Here is a 23,957-nt window from a genome sequence, read left to right as displayed (position 1 = left end):
TTCCCATCTTAAAATCCGGCAAAGTTTCATCAAACCCTCTGAATTACAGACCAATATTTCTGACAAATTGTCTATGCAAGACTTTTGAGCGGATATCAGTTATCGTCTCATTTAAGAATTGGAGAAAAAAAGATGCATCTCCCTGTTGTAGAATGGTTTCCGTAGAGGCCGCTCTATTTAGGATAAACTCCTCTTGTTGCAAACCAAATATGCACTGCCTTTGTCCAGAAGAAAGCACCTTGCCTCTATATTTTTTTGGTATAGAGAAAATGCATGATCCTGCATGACGCTATGGTACATTTTTACGGTTTTTATGGTACATTTTTTTAATCATGGTTTTATAAAAAACGTCCATTTTTTTAAAAATAACTTTTTATTATATCGCACTTTTAGAATTCGCTTAGGAACCTTTTATTTTAATCCCCTTATTCACGCTGGGGGTGTTCCTAAAGGATACGTAATTAGTGTTATTTTCTTTATCATTCATCTTAGTCAAATTCTCAATCATTTGCCATAATCTATTCAAGGAAGTCTATACTTTCACTTTCTCTAGATTTCATGCGAAGGAAATAAAATGCGTGTAATAGAAATACAACTTCAAAATGCAGTTAACAAGCTGGTAACATGATGTGATGAAAACCGTCACACCATCTCTCCAGAGGAAAGCAAGTGCTTCTATTTTTGCAGGAAACGTAATATTAATCGTGTTATTCCCATTGTTGAAGAAATACGGGTTTTTTTGGGGGGGGAGGAGGTCATATTCGATCGAAAACTTACCTTCCTTTCGCACATTTTGTACTTTCGAAAGAAGTGTGAGCGATCCTTGACCATCTTAAAGGTCCTCTCCAGAACTTCTTGGGGAACAGACATAGCCACCCTACGTACTTACGGGGCAGTACGTAAGTCTCGATTACGGGTGCATGGTGTATGGATCCGCACACCCGTTTTGCACGAACTGGACACCATCCATTATTCTGCATTGAGAATCTGCTCCGGTGTCTTTCGAGCATTCCCAATACAAAGCTTATACAACGTCTGTTACCAGATACCGCTCTATTTAAAGCTAAAAAAATGTTCGCCTTATATTACTTCCGAAAGCAGTCTATCCTGAAGCCCTCTATATTTGAATTAACACTTCCAGCTGGTCTTCGGAGAATTTATGATGCTCGTTCTTCTTGCATTCCTCCATTCAGTGAGCTTCTGCAGGAATCGGACCTTAATAATTCTACAATTAAGCCTGGTACGAATTTACCATAAGTTAAGCTGGTTCATTCAATTTTTTAATAAGTGGACTGTATTCTTTTAAAAATCAAACGACAATTCGAAAGCCAACTTTTTATTTCACCGAGGTGCAACGACCCCGCAACGAACTCCTCAGTACGAAACTGTTTTTCAAACTGACCCCATGTCAGCAGGGTTACAATAATTTTATCGCTGAAGCCAAGTCAGCGTAGGTTTGCCACATTCCTTACAAAAGGCGCCAACAAGGCGGTAACATTCCGCCCCGCGTTGCGTGTTTATGCAACACAAGTTACAATACAAGATTCAAAGTTATAATCCACAATATACAACAAAAATTTTTTTTTCGAGTTCAAACATGAAAATATATATAAAAAAAAGACATAGAAAAATAAATAAGTATAAAGCATAAATGTACAATTAAATATGTAAAAATAGAAAATAAACATTTGAATATGTTCAGAATAATATACAGTTTTTTTTTATGTACAGATTAGAAAATCAAGTCTGAATGGGTAGGAGGCAAATTTTAGATATTGGTCTTTTAAAATGACCATTTTTAGTTTTGACAATTACAACACGAATTTTGCCGTCCTGTCCGGGAATAACTTGACTTATTCTTCCAAGACACCATTTAAAAGGTGGAAGGTTATCCTCCTTTAGTATAACCATATCATTTTCCTTAATATTATTTTTTGAAAATCGCCATTTTTTTCGGTCTTGCAAATGATTTAGATAGTCAATCGACCAGCGTTTCCAGATTTGTTCTACTATTTTTGTTAGTCTTTGCCAACGGGTTAATTTACTGTCTAGTTCATTTATTACTGAAGGCTCTGGGATAGAATTTATGGGCCTGCCTATTAAAAAATGGCCTGGAGTTAATGGTTCTAAATCCGAAGCATCGGAAGATAAAGGTGAGATAGGTCTTGAGTTTAGGATGCCTTCTATTTGAGTAATAACAGTTAAAAATTCCTCATAAAATAATTTTGCATCAGCAACAGTTCTTTTTAGATGATGCTTGAAGGACTTAACTCCAGACTCCCAGAGTCCTCCGAAATTAGGGGCCCGAGGGGGAAGAAATTTCCAGGAGATATTTTCCATTGCCAAAAACCTTGATAAATTTTCATCAGGAAAATTAACAAGTGAAGCGAGTTTTTTCAATTCTTTGTTGGCTCCTATAAAGGTTTTACTATTATCACTAAATAAAGTTGAGCATTTCCCTCGACGTGAGAAGAATCTTTTCAAGCAAGCAATAAATGCTTGTGATGTCAAGTCAAAAACTATTTCAAGATGTATAGCCTTAGTAACTAGGCAAACGAAAATAGCTACATACACCTTATGTAGATTACCCTTTCTTTGATTTTTGTACCTTATGAAAAATGGACCGCAAAAGTCTACACCTGTGTTAGAAAATACAGGGTTGGGATTTACTCGCTCTGGAGGTAAATTCCCCATTAATTGGTCTAAAGGAGTAGGTTTGCACCTAAAACAAGTTATACAGTTGCACACAACCTTTCTTGCGATATTTTTGCCTCCAATGGGCCAAAATTCTTGCCGAACAAAATGTAATAATGATTGAGGTCCTGCGTGAAAGTTCCTTAAGTGATAATACTGGAAAATTAGAGTGGTAATTTTGTGCTTTTTAGGCAGTATTATCTGATGTTTATGATTATAACTAACATCTGCATGAACCAATCTACCACCTACTCTTAACAAATTATCTGCATCTAAAAAAGCATTTAAATGACTTACAGGACCCTTCTTCAAAGTTACTCCGTTTTTTAGGGCCTTTATCTCTTTATAAAATTCACTTACCTGAATAATCTCCATTAATTTCCTTTTTGCTCTTTCCAATTCACTATTTGTGATTGGACCGGTAATTTTTGTTTTATTCTTAATATTGAATAAAAACCTGCAAATAAAACTAAATACACGAATTAATTTTACATAGTCATTACTTATGGCTAAAAAATCCTCAAGAAATGAAATATTATTTACAGAAGATAAACTAATGTTTGACTGTGATTTAAGTTCAGTCAGATATTGTTCATCTGAAATTGCAGACTCATCAAGTTCACTAGAATTATTTTTAGAGTCCGGTAAATAGTCAGGACCACGCCACCATAAGTCGTTGGTTAAGAGTTCATGAGGGTTCAAACCTCTAGATACTACATCAGCAGGATTCAGTTGGGAAGAAATATGTTTCCACTGGAAGTTTTCTGTGAGAGTTTGTATCTTTGATACTCGAGTAGCGACAAAAGTTTTTAGTTTATATGGAGGTGTCTTTATCCAGGCAAGTGCAATTGTTGAATCGGTGTAACAGATTGTTTCACTGATTAGCATCTGAAGAGAAGGACGAATTCTTTCTATCAACTGCGACAGAAGGAGACACGCTGACAACTCCAAACGAGGGATCGAAATTACTTTAATGGGAGCAACTCTTGATTTACTGGCAATAAGTTTATTGACAGCTGTGCCATCTTCCATAATAGATTTCATATAAACTACCGCTCCGAAAGCAGCTTCAGAAGCATCAGCATAGCCTACTATAACAGTTCTTTCATAAGATTCTGTCAAGATATATCTAGGAACTTTGAGATTTTCAATTACTTTCAAAGATGTCACAAAATTCGACCATTCTGGCTGAATAGACTGGGGGAGAGTATCTTCCCAGTTCAATTGTTGGATCCATAATTTTTGCATAAAAATTTTGGCCTTTGTGATAACCGGACCAACGAGACCTAATGGATCATATAAACGAGCGATAACAGATAACACGTCTCTTTTAGTGTAGAAAGGCTTGATCTTTAAGTCTACCTTAAAGAGAAAATAATCTTCTTTTGGTTGCCAATTCAGACCCAAAGCCTTTACTGAAGAATGTCGATCAACGAGAAAATATTGGTGGTTAGTTTCCTCAGTGCTATTGTTTATGAGTTCAGATGAATTTGAAGTCCATTTATGAAGCTCCATGCCACAAGTTTGCAGTATTTGTATCAACTGCCTTTGTAATTCCTGGGCTGCTTCTAAAGTAGCAGCACCCGAGACGAAATCGTCCATATACACGTCTGTTAGTGTAACTTGCGAAGCTAACGGAAATTTTTTCGCTTCATCCAAAGCGAGTTGCTTCAAACAACGAATGGCCAAAAATGGAGCCGATTTTGTGCCGTAAGTGACAGTGTTAAGGCGATAAGTAGTTGGAAACTCATTCATATCATCTTTCCATAATATTTTTAGGAGATTTCTTTGCGATTCATCAATTAATATTTGACGGTACATCTTTTTAATATCTGCCGTAAATGCGTATTTATAAGTCCTAAATCTAGTCATTATTTCAAAAATATTTTCTTTCACTGCACCGGCAAGAAGCAAATCATTTAGACTTTGTCCCGATGTACTAGGGGCACTGGCATTAAATACAACCCTTAATTTTGTGGTTGAGTTTTCAGGTTTATAAACTCCATGATGCGGCAAATAATAAGATCCTTCACACATGTCATTATTCACTTTTTCCATATGACCCAAATTTTCATATTCTGCAATAAATTCCTTATATAAATTTTGCATCATGGGATTCTTATGCAATCGCTTAACTGTTTGGTTAAGTCTAACGTTGGCTAAGGCTTTAGAATCACCCAACAAACCTTCTTTCATCGGCATTTTAACTACGAATCGACCATCCTTATTTCTGGTGTGGGTTTCTTTAAAATGAGCCTCGCAAAACTCTTCTTCACTACTAAGAATAGTATTTTCTTCACTAATATTTTCCACTAACCAGAATTTTTCGATTACTTTTTCAATATTTTCATTTCGGGAAACTAAAGTACATAAATTAGTACATGGCTCCTGATTATTTGTATTTACATAGCCACCAGCGACATAACCAAATACAGTATTTTGAAATATTAATGAATTTAGAGATGAACGTATTTGTTCACCCTTAACAATTTCAAAGAAGGTTTCAGCACCCAAAAGGGCATCGATTTTGGAACTCCGTGTAAATTCCGGATCACCAAGCATAACCTGTGGAATATCTAAATTCTCTAAATTAACATTTGTTGCCGGAACCATATCCGTAATTTTATCTATTACAAAAAAGGTTTGTTATAAAAAGAAAGATCCATTACAATTGGCTATATTTGCAACAGCCTCATATTCAATCGAAGTAGAAATTCCTCCCAATCCAGAAACCGATGTATTTATTTTTTGTTTTCGCAAATTCGCATTGTCCGCAAACTGCTTTGTTACAAAATTTGCCTGAGAAGCACTGTCAAGTATTACTCTAGCCCTCGAGAAGTGGCCATAAATATTCTGAATAAGTACTATTGCAGTTGGAAGTAGAACGCTTTTATTTTTTACGACTAAGCAGGCAGAGGAAGTATGCTGTGAATCGGCCAAGGTCACATCTGTGGGGGATAAATCAGCCCTCTGCTCCGAAGGAATTGCTTCGGAATGAGTAACATTTTCTCCTCCGATCGAAGGTTTGCGATGTCTGTGCAAGAGATAATTGTGATTACCATTGCAGATGTTACACAAATACTTAGATTGGCGACAAAAAGCTAATTTGTGCCCTGGTTTTAAGCACAACACACACAGAGAGAGTTTTTTAACCATATTAAAACGTTCCACAGCATTTAAATCAAGAAAACTTTTGCATTTATAGATAGGATGATTTGCTGGTAGACGACAAACAGGACACTTTGATGAAGTGTCATTTACCTTTGTTACCAAAGTACGAGGTTTAGAACTTTGGGAAATAAATTTCGATTTTGGTGGTTGAACGATATTACTTTGTAAATTTTCTAAAATTTGACATCTTTTTTCAATAAATTTTATAAAGGTATTCCAATCAGTTAGCTCATTTGACGTCAAAGTCATTTCAAATTGTTTACGCGATTCTTTATCCAATTTCTGCATAATAATATTAATCAACATAGCTTCACTTAGTTTATCCAAATCTAAATCCAATAATTTTAAAGCTCTTAAATGTTTATGTAATTGATCAACTAATGATCTTAAATCTTTGGCACTTTCATTGTGCAACTTTTCAATCGAAAATATTTCATTAATGTGAGTATTAACAATAAGTCTTTTATTATCAAATCTATCTTCCAAAGCTTTCAATAAGGAATGAAATGTAACGTCATTCGATATCATCCGAGCCGCACTTCCAACTAAGCATGATTGTAAATAATAAAGCTTTTGCGACTCTGAAAGTTGTTTGTTAGAAGAAATTAACGAATCAAATTGAGCTTTAAAAATGTTCCATTCCTCAAAATTACCCGAAAATTTTGGTAATGGGATTTCTGGCAGCTTGATATTAACATCATTAGATTTATTAATTTTTGCATTCCCATTTTCATGCATGCAATTATTAAAAAGTTTTTTCAAGCTTACCTCCAATTTTAGGAGATCCGAGTCGATATCCTCGAAGCTATTTTCAATTTCCACTAAATCTTCATCTCTTTTCACAACTTTGTAGTAGTCTTGTCTTAAAAGTTCAAACTGTTGATTTAATTTACGCACTTTATCCAACTTGACTTCAATTTCTTCTATTTCAACATCCTCAAACTGCTGATCCTTTATTGACGTTAATAGTCTAGTTATTTGCGCCTTGATTCCACCACGAGTCCTATTTAACGAAGTAATGTCTTTCTCCATTATTATTTACTATTCAAATCGAAATTTAATTAAAATTCAAACTCCGGCTCGACGGACCAAATTTTATGGTACGAATTTACCATAAGTTAAGCTGGTTGATTCAATTTTTTAATAAGTGGACTGTATTCTTTTAAAAATCAAACGACAATTCGAAAGCCAACCTTTTATTTCACCGAGGTGCAACGACCCCGCAACGAACTCCTCAATACGAAACTGTTTTTCAAACTGACCCCATGTCAGCAGGGTTACAATAATTTTATCGCTGAAGCCAAGTCAGCGTAGGTTTGCCACATTCCTTACAAAAGGCGCCAACAAGGCGGTAACAAAGCCTATTGATCTTTTTTGTTTTGCACTTCGAAATATGCCAGAATTTTTCTTTTTAAATCCGTTTCCTGGATTTGATAAATCCACAACAGCGCTTGTGATTTTCTAATAGCTATGTCTCTATAATCGCTGTCAGTATTCATCTCTCATTCCAATTTTTAAACACGGTTCGAAATTAGACGGACATGTCGGCTGTGGCATTATGCTTCCATCTGATATACTGAGTTATCGCTTACTTAACATTCTGTACATACTGAGGAACAATGGAGTCAATTCACGGTCACGTGTCAGGTACCAAACAAACTGTTTCTGTTCAATTTTCAACCGTTATGCGCATGTCGGGATGTCTGCCGATAACGTTGATGAAACCAGTGTTTAGTAAATGTTACGCTAGTCGATTAATTAGTAAAAACTTCTGATTTTTTTAAAGATATTATTTTGAATTATTTTCTCCAAATTTTCGTAGTTATATAATTTTATTTCTTATATTAAAATTTTGATTAGTATTTTCAATGGAATTATTGTTTTTGCATAATTAATTAACGTCGCTTTTTAATTCGTTTGGTGCTGCTTTATTCTTTCCTTTCTCATATCCTTCCCCCTCCTTTTTCATCCAAAGGATACATTTTGACAAATGACTATGGCAGTATTTTTGAAAAATTACATATGTTCTTTTTTTACATATTATTTAAATATTATTGAATGTTGAATCTTATAAATGTAGTTCTTTTAAAAAATAAATTATTACTCTTAGATAAGTTAATATTTTAAAGTTTACTAATAAAATTATTACATTTTTTTTCTTATGTAATGATTTTTATTAATATTGAGACTTTGATGTTTTCAGTTTGCTCAGAGGAAAGAACATGAAATTCAAATTAGTATATATTGAATAAATTATGTTTACAATTTCAAATTATGAAATATAAAAGGTATAGATGCCTTTTTTTTAAATCTATGCAACTTATGAATCAGTTATTTCATTTTAATTTGTAGAGATCATTAAAGGAAAACAAACAAAATTACACTTTCATATTTTTTTATTTACACATTACTATATATATATATATATATATATATATATATATATATATATATATATATATATATATATATATATATGATAATTATTTGAAAAAATGTGATCAAATGGATGTTTTAATGTACTCACTAATTCAAAAAACTAAAAAACTATTAATCAACATTTATTTCTCTAGACACTTAGAAAAAATGTAAACACAGTATGACAAGAATGTCAATGTAAATGATGAAATCAATTTTATTCAACAGAAACATTCTAAATACTAAACAACAGTTTTTTTTTTCACGAATAAGAACACTATGTTGAACAATATACTTTTAAAACAGAACATTTATGAAATTTTTTTTAATGTTAAAGTTACATTGACAAAAATTACATTGAATGAATATCATAAAATAAAACATACAATACAATAAATTTAATAAACAAGAATAAGGTCATGATATATATATATATATATATATATATATATATATATATATATATATATATATATAGAGAGAGAGAGAGAGAGAGAGAGAGAGAGAGAGAGAAAAGTTAAATAGGATATAAAGATGAGTTAGAAGAAACACTTTTATGCTTTTACAGAATTTTATAATTCAAAATTGATATGTTAAAAAAATAGAAAAAAAAAAGTGAAACATGCATGTAGTGATGAAGTTGGGAATAAAAATTATATAATAAATGCTGATATGGAAATTGATTTTCAATGAAAAGACCTGTATTTATTAAAACAGAAAGTACTGAGGTGCACAATGGTATAACATGATATTATGATAAAAGTCAATTTCAGTTTAAATAGTACAATAAACTATTGACATTTCATTTTTAACAATAGAAAAGTTGTTTGATATAAATTCACTTTGAATCCATCACAAATCTGCAAATGTAATTAGGAAACTAGTAATAATGCTTTCTGGAGCCATCTATTTTGCTCTTTTGTTATTAGACATGATTACCCAGCAATAACTGAATAACATGAATGACTAAAAGATAAAGAAAATTTTAAGGTTCATAATAAAAAAGTAAAACCTCATAATGCATTTTATTATAATGCCAAAAACTAAAAATCAAATGCAAAAATTATTTGACGTTAATTAATGGTTTTTATACTTAACTAATTTATATACTTAATTAAATGACATGTGTTTTCAAAACTTATATATATATATATATATATATATATATATATATATATATATATATATATATATATATATAAGTTTTGAAAACACATGTCATTTAATTAAGTATATATATATAGCATTCAATTTATCAAATTAAAGCACGTAAAGACTTCCTTGAATAGATTATGGCAAATCGCTTACTGATTTCTTTTTTTCGAAGAATTTTTCTAAAAAATTACTGAAACATTTGCGATTACTGGAATTCCATTTACGATTTAATAAATGAACACACACTGAATGAATTCTTCAAAATGATCTAAGCATATCACCGCCTTCGAAGGTTTGAAATAATCTATACCAAAAGTACCAACCCTAGGCAGGATTGTTGAAAGGAAAACAAGAAAACATTTTATCATGGCAGTCACTCTTGTGTTTCGCATTACAGCATCCATCAGCACACCAGTATTTCCTCTTTTAACACATAATAAGAGGAAAGAAAATGACTCAAAAATTATAACTCCATATTTAAACAAAAAAATCCGCTTCATACTCGGTGGAGAACGTTAATGGCAGACTAATCAACGAAAGCGGTGCGGATGAAACTTAAATGCCATGCGCGGATAGCTCATGACATGTGACTTTTACGTCACATGAATTGACCCCATTTCCTGTGCTCTTCAAGAAATTTCCCTGTCTACTCATTGCAGCTTCATTATTTATACTGACAGTAAAAGTGCTTCAGAAATACTGTCGCACACCGACTATAAAATACATCCGTTCGTATTAAAAATTTTGCATACTTTACACCTTCTTCAAAATAAATCGTTAATATTTTATTTTGTTTAAAATTGATTCACACAGGCATTTTTAGTAATGAGGCGACAGACTATGCTTCAAAAGCTGCTTCTTCATTCCTTTCACAAAATCTTACCTAATATAATGCGAAGTTCTTTTTTTTTTTTTCTTTCATCTTAAATCCACTTGGCAGGGACACTAAAATGAACAAATTAAATGCTATCAAATGTTTCAATGGATTACGGCCTGCACTGCCTGTGCAATCGCCGGATCAATTGACCCGCCTCCGTATAGGACATGCATGTTTCATTCATTAACATCTCATTTGTGGACACCCATGTGTCTTACATGGTGTACTGATTTGACTGTTAAATTTGTTGTTACTGATTTTACTGTTCTTATACTGGACATTCGCGCAGATTTTAAATCCCATCATGAGTATTTTTTCCTATCATCGTCTCTAGCTATGCAAGACTTGATGGGTAAAAAAATACTATCCAAATATTTTTAATTTCTTAAAAGCTATTCCCATTTTTACATGTATTTGATACATCTTTTTCTTAGATACGATACTTAGTCTTTTTCAATTGCATTCCTTTTATTTGCCTTATAAGTTTTTTTTGGATCAATTCTACCTAATTTTCATGTATTTAGTATTTTCAGTATTCGTAGTTTCATTGAACTTGTGCTTTTAATTTTTAAATCTTTCTTTCCCTCGTTGCTAGATATGATTTAGTTTTTTACCATATGTATGGCGCAGGTTTAGCCAAGGTAGGCTCTTGAGTCAATAAACCTCATAAACTATACACCATAATAGAATTATATTAATGTCTTTTAATTCATTAATGAATAACCTTATTTCTCATGTAGATGCTATTGCCATTAAAGAAGATATAAAATCGATGTTAATTTTGTAGTTTAGATTGTATTCAATGACATGATGAATTGCTTCTTTTATTACAATTATTTCATCCATGAAAACTTTGAGCTATTTCAAAGATGGAAGATTTTCGAATACCTTTCGTTTTCGTTGAAATAATGAAAAAAAAAAAAAAAAAAAAAAAAAAAAAAAAAGACTCAACTAATTCCTAACATCCTCCATCTATTAATTTTAGAACTATCTGTGAAGAGCATGTTTTCTTGGAATTGAAATTTTCTTTATTAGTTGAATGGCGTCCTCAAAAAGTATTAGTCTGTTATTTAAAAGATCCCGGATTTCGGAAATTTTGCAAATTTAAAATTTTGCTCGTTTTCTATTTATTATTATTCCCCTCAGGGGCTCACCTGCTTTAGGTGAGTACGGGTGTCCCAGTCCCGAGGTTTTCAGGGATCTTTATTCCCTTTAGGTATATTCTCCTGTACGCCTTCTACTGTCTGCTTGATTCTTCCATCTAGTGCCGGCAAGCGAGGAAGCTCTACATGATAAACTATCTTTGCACTGTTTGCCTCTTGCTTCTTATGGACAGCCAGAAACACCCCGTGCTGGCCGTGCGTGGCAACTAGGGATTGCAATACCGATATGCCGGGATACCGAATACCGGTATTTTCAGCCATTTGTGCGATTTTGTAATACCGGTATTCACAAGTTTAAACACCGTTTTTTCGTTATTTACTAGAAATTTTTAAAATGGTCTACACTATATGTTCAGGGATCGCCAACATAGCAAAATAGTATACGTTTTTGTTCTTATGTCTCCCTAACGGGGCGAAATTGATTAGACTGTGAATAGAAAGTTGCATCGTACAATCAAGAGAAGTCATAAAATATGTGAATCATCCAAGGAGACGGATCAAAACTATCCTATTACAGTTCCCACCGATATTACACACTCACAGGATTCGTAGTCTGATATTCATATCTGTGAAAACAAGGTTGTAGTTGTGAAGAAAGTGCGTAATATTTCGATATTTTTTAAACTGGTGAGTTTGTTATTCCCATTGTTTTTGCATATCATACTTTAGGGTCCAAAACATTTTTCAAATTTATTATAGATACATACTCATAAATAATATCCCATAATAATGAATAAGAATAACTTTAAAAATCAGTTGATAATACTTCGGTTTGGTTTCATTATTTATATGATGAAAAGAGATCAATAACACCATTAACTATAGAGCTAAAACTAATGTTAATGAAATTAAATGCAAGTATAAAAGTGAATAGCTTTTTAAAAATTAAAAATATTCGGGTACTATTTCTCACCCATCAAGTCCTGCAATTTTAATGTCGATGTTTTAAAAAAGTGATCACGAAGTGAATTAAAAATCGATTTTAATATAATCAATTAAAATATGATTTACTATAAAATCCACACAGCATGCGAGGTACTTCGGTTGGTTGGTTGATTTATCGATTTTTTATGTCGTAAGAGCCAGATACTGAGTCAAATGTATGGTAGATAGAAAAGTGTATAATAAAGTCTAAAGTTTTTAATAAAATGTTTTCATTGTGATAAATAGTGATTAAAATTGAGCAATTTTAAAAGAAATTTTGGCGAAATTAAAAATATGTAATACCAAATTAAAACTTAAGTTCCCAAAATTCATAAAATTTATAAACATAAAAAACATTGCAGGACCGAAACAAGAATAAAGTTTTTTAAATGACTTGAAAGAGACTTGAGAGAAAACGACTTGAAAATCATTGTAGACGCTTAACGGCGTGTCATTTAAAGTATTTGCCACTTAGCATGTCACTTAACGTATTTGCTATTTAATGTACTTTTTAAAAATATTTTAAAATTCAACTATTGAATCGCACTCTTTTTAAGTCAACGCTTAAGAGTTTCCCTATCCAGATTGGCATAAAGTTTTGATAGCTGGTCAATAGGGATTGCAATACCGGTATACCGGGATACCGAATACCGGTATTTTAAGCCATTTGTACAATTTTGTAATACCGGTATTCACAAGTTTAAATACCGGTTTTTCGGTATTTACTAGAAATTTTTAAAATGGTCTCCACTATATGTTCAGGTATCGCGAACATAGAAAAATAGTATACGTTTTTGTTTTTATGTCTCCCTAAGAGGGTGAAATTAATTAGCTAATTAATGGCTTAATTAATTGCTTAAATCTAAATTAGTGAAACATGGATTATCCCTGAAAGAAAATATTGTATTCATAACGACTGATGGAGAAACAATAATGAAAAATGTTGGAAAGTTGATTGGTGCAATTCAGCAGTTGTGATATGTACATGGAATTCAATTAGGAGTAATAGATGTATTATACCTAAAATATAAAGAACAGAAGAATCCACAAACTGTGGATATAGAAATTTCGGATTCCAACTTTGAAAAGAGTAAGAGTGAGAGTGATATTGACACTGAAGATAATGACAATGTAATTGTTTAAGAAGATATTGCTAATGAGGATGAAATATTAACCTATAAAAAATTGCTTCCTATAATTTATAAAGTTGGAAAAATTGTTAAGATATTTAAACGTTCCCCTATAAAAAGGATATATTACTAAAATATTTACTAACTGAAAATAAAACAGAATATATGTTAATATTAGATTCTAAAACACGTTGGAACAGTTTACTCCTAATGATGGAACGATTTTTAAAACTGAGAAATCCAATCCAAAAAGCAATAATCGACTTAAACCTGTAAATTAATTTTTCAGATTGTGAATTCGAATTAATATACAGAACTTTATCAACTCTACTTCCAATAAAAATGACTATTGAGGCATTATGTCGGAGAGATTCTAATTTATTAACAGCTAATGCAACAATAAATTTCATGTTGCAGTCACTGAAAGAACAGCACTCATTAGTATCTGAAGAATCATATATTACATTGAAAAATCGCACAGAAGAAAGGCATACCGAAATCGAAAATGTCTTATGGTATTTACATAATTCTAATGATTTTAAAAATGAAAATGAAAAGAAAATAACCAATTTAAATCTGATTAAGTTAAAGTTTCTTAAAAAAGTTTTCCCACAAATCTATCCACATTCAGAATTCGGTTCAGTTATCGAAGATTATGATGTCACTACTGTCGATAGTGAAAAGGAATTGTTTCTTGAACAAAAATTAGAATTAGCGATAAATAAAAAAATTTCAACGAACCAAAATACAATACAGAAATCAGCTATATACAAAACCATCCGACGAGAAATCGATTTGTTTGAAGATGAGGGATTTAGAGGTAAATACTTGGAAAAAAGTATATCGCGCATTGCTAACAGTGCTACCAACTAGCGTAGATGCCGAAAGAGCGTTTTCGACAGCTGGTAATTTTTACACAAAATTACTTTTCAGGCTTAATGACAATACAACTGATGCATTATGTTTTTTTAGATCACATTTCAAAAATTTGTAATAGTACCACAAACTGAATACACTTTTTTTTTGTGATTTAAATAAATAAGATGCTTCTTTACTTTTTGTGATTATATACTGTTATAATTTATAAGTTACAAATTATTTTTTGTGATATTTACACTCTCTATCAAAACTGGCAAATTATAAAAAAAGAAAAAAAAAAACATGTGTTTTCTTTCTTTTTCCAAAATTTCTAATACCGGTATCCCGGTATTAAGATTTAAAAAATATCGAATACCGGTATTGAAATTTTGGTCCGGTATTGCAATCCCTAGTGGCAACCCATTAGACGGGTGGTACATTGTGGTCACCGGTGTATCAATCGGCCGGAATCCCAGGCACTTGACTGGGCTGCTCAATGGGGATCAAGTGAATGGGTGACTGCTTGGGCTTCGCGTTAAGGGTGGTCACTGTCTCCGGGGGTGACTTTCAGCGTATAGATTCCGGCTAGCATTATGGAAAATACTGAGACCGGGGAGCACAAGAGCCGGTAACAGCCATCCTTTGTTGGGCTCCGTGGTGGGTAGGGTTTATACAAAAACCGACTTTTTGAAAAACCGGTTTTCGAGTTCAACACTTCCAAAAAAACAGGTTTTAGCCGGTTTTCAAATTTTTGTCAAAAAAAAAAAAAATAGAATAGGGAAAAATATTTTATTTAACTTATATAAAATAATAAAAAACGAAATCAATATCAAAGTCGAAATATAAAATAAACTAAGGATTACATATATACATATTTCTTACACAAAATAACGAAAACTGAAACAAAAATTTCAAATAATATTTATATTTGAAATAATTATTCTTTTATTCGTTGTTGCAAATAATGAAAATTCAGCTTTCAGTGCCTTTGTAAGTTTCTCTTCAGAATCTTCAAGAAACTTATGAATTTATTTTTCCATGGCTTCTTTAAAAAAGCATTAATCTGATGAGTAGTTTCTTCGATTTGCTCTTCATTAGAATCGGTTTCCACATAGGAATTTGGAAATGTTCTACACAATATCTTTCTAGATAACTTAATAATTTCGGTTTTTGAAGCTTAGGTTTCTTCGCTGAACTAGAAAAGTTTTGTGGATTTTGAAATTACAGCAAAAGAGTTGATAATTCTACTTGCCTTCTTTCTTGAATTCGTTCTTTTAAATCATATCATAATTTCAGACTTATTTCAGTGCTTAAATTTTTAGTTCAATTAACAGAAATGAGAAAATTAACAGAAACATACCTTCACTTGTTAATAAATTGGCATTTCATCGCCCTAAGCCTTCAGCAGCTAGACGAAACGGTCTCAACCGACAAAATTCAAACTATTTGTTTGTTTTTTGAAGAAGGACAGGCGTTTCAAAAAACCGGTTTTCTTAATTTAAAAACCGGTTTCTAAATGTGACAAATTTACTTTAAAAAACCTGTTTTTTAAAACCGCGTTTGAAAAATCGTCAAACCCTAGTGGTAGGCAATGCCGTCGGGCCCGAAATTTCTCAATATCGAATGGTTTCTAATGATTTTTACGACAGTAACGCTTTTTCAAAATTCTTTTTTGTTATTCTTGAAAATTCGTCTTTAAAATTTGTTTCGCCTATTTTAATACACAAATCTGTACTTGGTCTTGTTGAAAAAGTTCAATATATATATATATATATATATATATATATATATATATATATATATATATATATATATATATATATATATATATATATATATATATATATATATATATATATATATATAAAATTAAATAACAAAAACCTTCTAATTGAAGTAAAAAAAAAATCAACAATCTGAAAATATCATAAAATTAAAAAGGATAGGAGAAATCGATGCCATTGTTGTTGCCGACCTTTCCCTAAACCATTTCAGAAGGGTCATATCTGAAAGATAATTTTAGAGAGACTTGGAAGAGAATATTTTAGAAAATTTAAAAGACCAAAAAGTAATAGCAGTTCGCAGGATAAAAATTAAAAAAAAAAAAAAAACAATCAAAATTTTCTTACGAAGTATGTAATACTTACTTTCAATACTCCAGTTCAGCTACGAACAAAATAAAGATATTCAAACAATCATAATAACAAAAGGTATTTTATTTACAAAAGCGTGCAAAATAGTAAACGATAGAACACCGAAATCAAATCTCCCATTTTCATCAGTATTAAATTCAGCCATTCCGACTTCAGAACCAAGCAATTCACAAAATTGGCCATTAATAAACAGAGAAACAAGTACTCCTGCAACTGGCACAACAGTAGGCACTCACACTGTAACTATAAAGAAAACAGACTGTCTTGCTCTTCCGGAAATAAAAAAAAATGGGGGGAAGAAACTTCCTCATCCTCTCTTACAGACAAAAAGGAAAAGAAAAGAAGAAGAAAAAAAAGGCCCAACGAAAGAAAAAATGTTAAAAGATAAAAAGATGCCAAAAGCAAAAGAAACAAATAAAATTGAAGAAAAGAAAGAACATTTTATAATTTATCCATCTGATGAGACTATAAATGATATGGATGATGACGGAGTGGATTTCGAGCCCACTCACATTTCCTCGAAGTATTTTTAATCAAAAATTTAAAAAAAAAAAAAAAATACCTAAAAGTTGATGCTCTTTCGCCTACATCCTTTCTATTTACTTTAGGCAATCTTCTTTTTCCTTTTCCCTTTTTTTAAATCTTTATGTCTACTTTCGTGCAGTGGAACTGCCGAAGGTACATGAATAAATCTTCAGAATTGAGAGACATTATAAACAAATGCCATCCTGCTTGCACTACACTTAAGGAAATGAACCTTAAAACAAAATATCCGGCATTACAAAAATTTTAGCAAGCACGACATTCAAAATAGATTTTCTGGGGGCGTGATAATTCTTGTTGCCACTGATATTCCATCCTTGCAATTAAATCTAAACATTAATTTGCAAGCTGTGGGCATACGAATTCAGGTGCAAAATTTAACAACTGTCTGAAGCCCGTACTTGCCACCTAAAAAACAGATCAGTCAAATGGACCTAAATAACTTGATTTACCATCTCCTTTTATTATTTTGGGCGATCTCAATGGCTATAATCCTTTTTGGGGAAGCACCTGTTCAAATTCTCGTGGTCAGCGAATTGAACAAGTTCTCACAGATCACAATTTTTTCATTTTAAATTCTGCTGAAAAAACGCATTTTCATTTGCCAACACGAACTTTTGATTCGGTTGATCTCGTCATTTGTTCTCCATCTTTATTGTCTTTTTTAAATTTAACTGTTGGCGATGATCTTTATAATAACGACTATTTTCCTTTAATTTTAACTGACAGTAGACACAATGCAACTAGTTCCTTCCGACCAACTAAATATGTATTAAAAGCTGAACACTGGCAAAACTTCAGCTCTCTGGCTAATATCAATTCAAAATTAATTAAATCTTCCACTATCGAGGAAGCTCTGAATCATATTGTTAGTATTATAATTGAAGCAGCAGATAACTCTATCCCAAAGAAATACGGAGTTTTTAAGAAACAAAACAAATCCATGGTGGGATTCTAATTGCCAACAAGTATATAAAAGACAAATAAATGGCATGGAATATTTTTCGCCGGTATCAATCTACTGAAAATTTTATCCATTTTAAAAAAACTAGAGGGGAACCCAGAAGAATTCAACGACGCAGTCGACGAATTTCTTGGCAAAAGTTCGTTTCTAGTATCACTTCAACAATATCTAGCCATCATCTGTGGAATAAAGTTAGAAAAAGCTTCAGGTGCTTCTAATTTCAATATTGTTTCAATTTTAATTGATAAATAAAATGCCATATCATCCACAAAAGATATTGCAAATTCAGTAGCTTCAACATTAGCTCACACATCTAGTAGCAAACATTATTCTCCCACGTTTTTGAAATATAAAGAGAATGCAGAAAGGAAAAAAAACTAAATTTTAAATCTCAGACTAATCTGCCATACAATAGCAATTTTAAGTTTTTAGAATTCCAATCATGTCTTGCCAGTGTCCATGATTCTTCTCCCGGTTCAGGCAACGTTAGCTATTCTATGATCAAAACTTTAACAACAGAGTCGAAAAAAATATTTTTATATATGTATAACCATATCTGGAAAGAACAATATTTTCTTACTTTTTGGCAACAGGCTTCTTTAACAAATAATTCCTTATTAAAACCAAGATCCGATGAATCCATCAAATTATCGACCCATAGCTTTGACCTGTTGTGTTGAAAATTTCTAGAAAGAATAATAAATCGAAGGCTAATTTTTTTTATTTGGAGGCGAGACTTACTTCATCCATCTCAGAATGGATTTCGAAGAGGAAGGAGCACTCTTGATAATCTTCTTGCTCTCGAATCCGATATTCACCTAGCTTTTTTACAAAGGAAACACAGACAGACAGATCTTGGAAATACAGAATTTTAAAAAAATTATATGCTCTTGGACTAAGAGGAAATTTTCCTATTTTATTAGAAATTTTTTAAAGCTTAGAAAATTCCGTATCAAGGCGAAATCTGAACTTTCAGATTCTTTTATACAAGAGGAAGGTGTTCCCTAAGGCAGCGTTTTAAGCGTGACTCTATTTATTTAAAAAAATAAATAACGTTTTAAAACAACTTCCAAAATCTGTGAAGAGTTTTTTATATGTTGACGACCTTCACATCTCTTGTACAGGGATTCATATGAATTTTACACAAAGACAATGGGGTCAATTCATGTGACGTAAAAGTCACGTGTCATGAACTTATCCGCATGGCATTTAAGTTTTCATCTGCAGCGCTTTCGTCGATGAGTCTGCCATTAACGTTCTGCGCCAAGTATGAAGCGGTTTTTTTGTTTACATTTGAAGTTATAATTTTGAGTCATTTTCTTTCCTCTTATTATATGTTAAAAGATGAAATACTGTTGTGCTGTTGGATGCTCTAATGCGAAACATATAAATGATTGCCTTGATAAAATGTTTTTTTTAGTTTCCTTTCAACAATCCTGACTTGGGTTATTAGCTTTGGATTAGAAGGTTTTACGCCTTCTTCGAAATCGGTGATATGCTCCGATCATTTTGAAGAATTCATTCAGTGTTTGTCTATTTACTAAATATAGGAAATTGAAATTCATAGCTAGCTGTTCCAGTAATATTTTTATAAAAACCCTTCGAAGAAAAAGAAATCGGAAAGCGATTTGCCATCAAAAACAAATGGGGACAATCAAACAAAATCGTGAGTACATTTCTAATTCATTTTATTGACATTTGATGAAATTTCTGAAAATTTTGAATATACTTTAAATGTTTTGAAATGTTTACTTGAATGTTGTATTACATTTTATCTGCAAAATCTTATCTAAATTTAATTGATGTAAGTAAACAAACTCCTATCGCAAAAAAAAAAAAAAAAAAAATCACTTTTAACTTTAAATTAACAACTGATATAATGCTAAACTTGGGTGGAAGTGAATAAATTTCTTAAAGATTTGTTTAATAAGTGAGTCATTTACTAACTATTGAAAATTCAATTTTCTTATTCACTTTTATCAGCATTTATAATTGTTGTATTTTATTAAAAGTGTTCTTAATTTGATAAATTGAATGCTACATATAAGAAATATATTTATCTATCTATATATATAAGTTTTGAAAATACATGTCATTTAGTTAAGAATATATATGCAAGAGAATTGATTACTAAGCAAAATTATCTGAATTCTGATTTCAGTGGAATGTACTCTGCTTCTTCCCAGATTATTACTTTTTCTGAAATAATCGACAAGATCAGCAATTTGCAAAATGAGCTGCAAGAACTTTAGGATTTTGTGAGAATGAAAGCGATCCATTCTAGAGAATATTGTTGATGATATTAAAATGAGTGCATGGACAGGTTTCACTAAAGAAATGTTATATGTTTTATATGTATGTTTTGTAACTATAACTATATATTTTATAACTATACATGTTTTTTTTTAAATATTGAAGCAGATTTTCAAAAATTAAATTTGTTGAAGTGTCCAGTTGATTTATATGTTCTGTTCCTTGTTAAATTAAGGACTAGAATTTCAAATGAATATTTATCTATTTTGTTTGAAATTTCAGATTCTGCTGTTTCAAGGAATTTTAATTTTATAACAACAGTTTTTTATGGAAAGTTGAAAGTGTTATATATATTTCCTCCAAAGTCATTAGTTATTGAAACCATGATAAAACAGTTTGGTACTGAAAATAAAGACTCCAGAGTCATTATTGACTGCACTGAATTTCCTATGTAGAAACCTAGAAATCCAGTAGAACAGCAAATTACTTTCAGTATTTATAAAAATCAAATACTTTAAAAGATATTGATCGTCGTATACTTTAAAAGATATGATGCCTTCAGGAGTCATCAGCCATTATACTGTGGTAGCATATCTGACAAGGAACTTTTTATTAAAAGCCTTCTGATGGATATATCAGAACTGAATGATGTTGTGATGGCAGATAAAGGTTTCCAAATTGAAAAAGAACTACAAATAATAGGATAGAAATTGAAATATCCTAAATTTTTAAAGGATTGTTCAGTTTAATATTACTGAAAGAATTGATAACTCCAAGGTATCCATTGTAAGGGTTATAGTAGAAAGAGTTATTTCAAGAATTAAAATGTACAAATATTTTGCAGGGGTAATGATATGTTTGACGGAGAGCCTAGCCCCTAGGGTTGGGGCTCCCTTATAGATGTTTATATAATATAGGGTGTTCATTAATTATTGTCGGGGTTTCCGTACCTCATAACTTTCGAATAAAAAATATTACGCAAAAACTGATTACGTATTCGTAAATTACAACTCAAAGATTTTATTAATGATATTAAAGTGTAAAGCTTGCACAATTTGCACTTTGTAGGCATTCAACTGAAGGCGATTATGTATTCGTAAATTACAACTCAAAGAATTATGAATACGTAAATTACAACTCAGAGAATTATGAATACATAAATTACAACTCAAAGAATTATGTATTCGTAAAGTACAACTCAAAGAATTATGTATTCGTAAAGTACAACTCAAAGAATCAACTTCAGTTGAATGCCTACAAAGTGCAAATTGTGCAAGCTTTACACTTTAATATCATTAATAAAATTCTTTGAGTTGTAATTTACGAATACGTAATCGGTTTTTGCGTAATATTTTTTATTCGAAAGTTATGATGTCCGGAAACCCTGACAATAATTAATGAACACCCTGTATATAAATAAATGTTTATATACTATTATAAATGTTTATATCAATTCAGTATTTTTTATTACTTGCATGTTGTGTAACTTTCAAAGACCATTAATTAACATCAAATAATTTTTGTATTTGTTTTTTAGTTTTTTGGTATTATAATGAAATGTATTATGAGGTTTTTACTTTTTTATTATATATCTTAAAGTTTTCTTTATCTTTTAGTAATTTATATTATTTAGTTATTCCTAGTAATCATGTCTAATAACAAAAGAGCAACATGGATTACTCCAAGAAAGCATTATTACTAGTTTTCTAATAACATTTGCAGATTTGTGATGGATTCAAAGTGAATTTATGTCAAGCAACTGTTTCTATTGCTAAAAATGGAATGTCATTAGTTTCTTGTTTTTAAACTGAAATGAATTGTTATCAATAATAGCATGCTATACCATTGTGCACCTCAGTGATTTCTGTTTTAATAAATCTAGGTCTTTTCATTGCAAATCAATTTCCATATCAGCATTTATTATATATTTTTTTATTTCCAACTTCATTGCTACATAAATAGTTCACTCTTTTTTTTTTTTTCTTTTAATTTCTTTAACATATCGATTTTGAATCATAAAACTCTGTAAAAGCATAAAAATGTTTTTTCCAATTCCTCTTTATATCCTATTTAACTTATATTTAATGACCTAATTCTAGTTTATTAAATTTACTCTATTGAATGTTTTTGTTTTATTTTACGATATTCATTCAATGTAATTCTTATCAATGTAATTTTAGCATTTTAAAATACATTTCAGAAATGTTCTGCTTTAAAAGTATATTGCTCAACATTATGTTTTTATTGGTGATTAAAAAAAAATCTGTTGTTTAGTATCTAGGATGTTTCTGTTCAATAAAACTGATTTCATCATTTACTTTGACATTCTTGTCAAGCTATGCTTACATTCAATGTGTCTAGAAAAACAAACGCTGATCAAAAGTTTTTGAGTTTTTTTTTAATAGGTGAGTACATTGAAACATCCATTTTATTATATTTTTTCAAATAACTATCATATCTGTTTTATCTATGTTTTTTTTTGTAAGTATAAATAAAAATGTTGAAGGTATCATTTTGTTTGTTTGTCCTTTAATGATTTCTACAAATTAAAATGAAATAACTGATTCATAAGTTGAATAGATTAAAAAATGTATCTATACCTTTTATATTTCATAATTTGAAATTATAAACATAATTTATTCAATATATACAAATTTGAGTTTCATGTCAAAATATTAACTTATTTAAGAGTAATAATTACTTTAAAAAATATATATTCATAAAATTCAACATTAAATAACATTTAAATAATATGTAAAAATTTAATTTTTCAAAAATACTGCCATAACCATTTGTCAAAATGTATCTTTTGGACAAAAAAAAAAGGATATGGGGAAGTAAAGAATAAAATAGCACCAAATTAATTAAAAAGCGATATTAACTAATTATGCAAGAATAATAATTACATTGAAAATACTAATTAAAATTTTAATATAAGAAATAAAATTACATTACTACGAAAATTTGGAGAAAATAATTCAAAATAGTAATTGCTTTTTTTTAAAAAATCAAAAGTTTTTCATAATTATTCGGCTAGCGTAACGTTCAACTTCAATGCTTTCATCAACGTTATCGGCAGACATCCCGACATGCGCAGATCGGTTGAAAATTGAACAGAAGCGGTTTGTTTGGTACCTGTCACGTGATCGTGAATTGACCCCCCATTGTGATTGCAGTCAATAATATTACCCAATGTACAAATGCTAATGGTTTTACCATTTCATTACTGAAAACGGCTGGTGTCCATTTCTGTCGGAAACGTAACCTTCATTTTGACCCTGATCTGAAACTGAATGATGAGATAGTACCATTTTTAAATGAAATTCGATTTCTGGGCATCATCTTTGATAAAAAGGTCACCTTTCACTCTCATTTAAAACTTTTACGGAAAATGTGTGAAAAATATTTAAATATTTTTAAAGTCTTATCAACTACAGCATTGGAATATGAAAGAAATTCTATGATTAAAGTATACAAAGCCGTTGCACTTTCCAAGCTGATTATGGTTTCTCAATATACGGTTCTGCTAAGAAAAGCAATTTACAAAAATTGGATCCTATTCACCACCTAGCTCTTCGTCTTTGTTCAGGAGCTTTCAGGACATCCCCTGTTAAGAGCTTGTATACTGAAATCTGTGAACCGGCCCTTGAATTA

This window comes from Argiope bruennichi, chromosome 3 (genome assembly GCF_947563725.1).
Source record: "Argiope bruennichi chromosome 3, qqArgBrue1.1, whole genome shotgun sequence".
Taxonomy (NCBI): Eukaryota; Metazoa; Arthropoda; class Arachnida; order Araneae; family Araneidae; genus Argiope; species Argiope bruennichi.
This window is presented reverse-complemented; position numbering follows the sequence as displayed.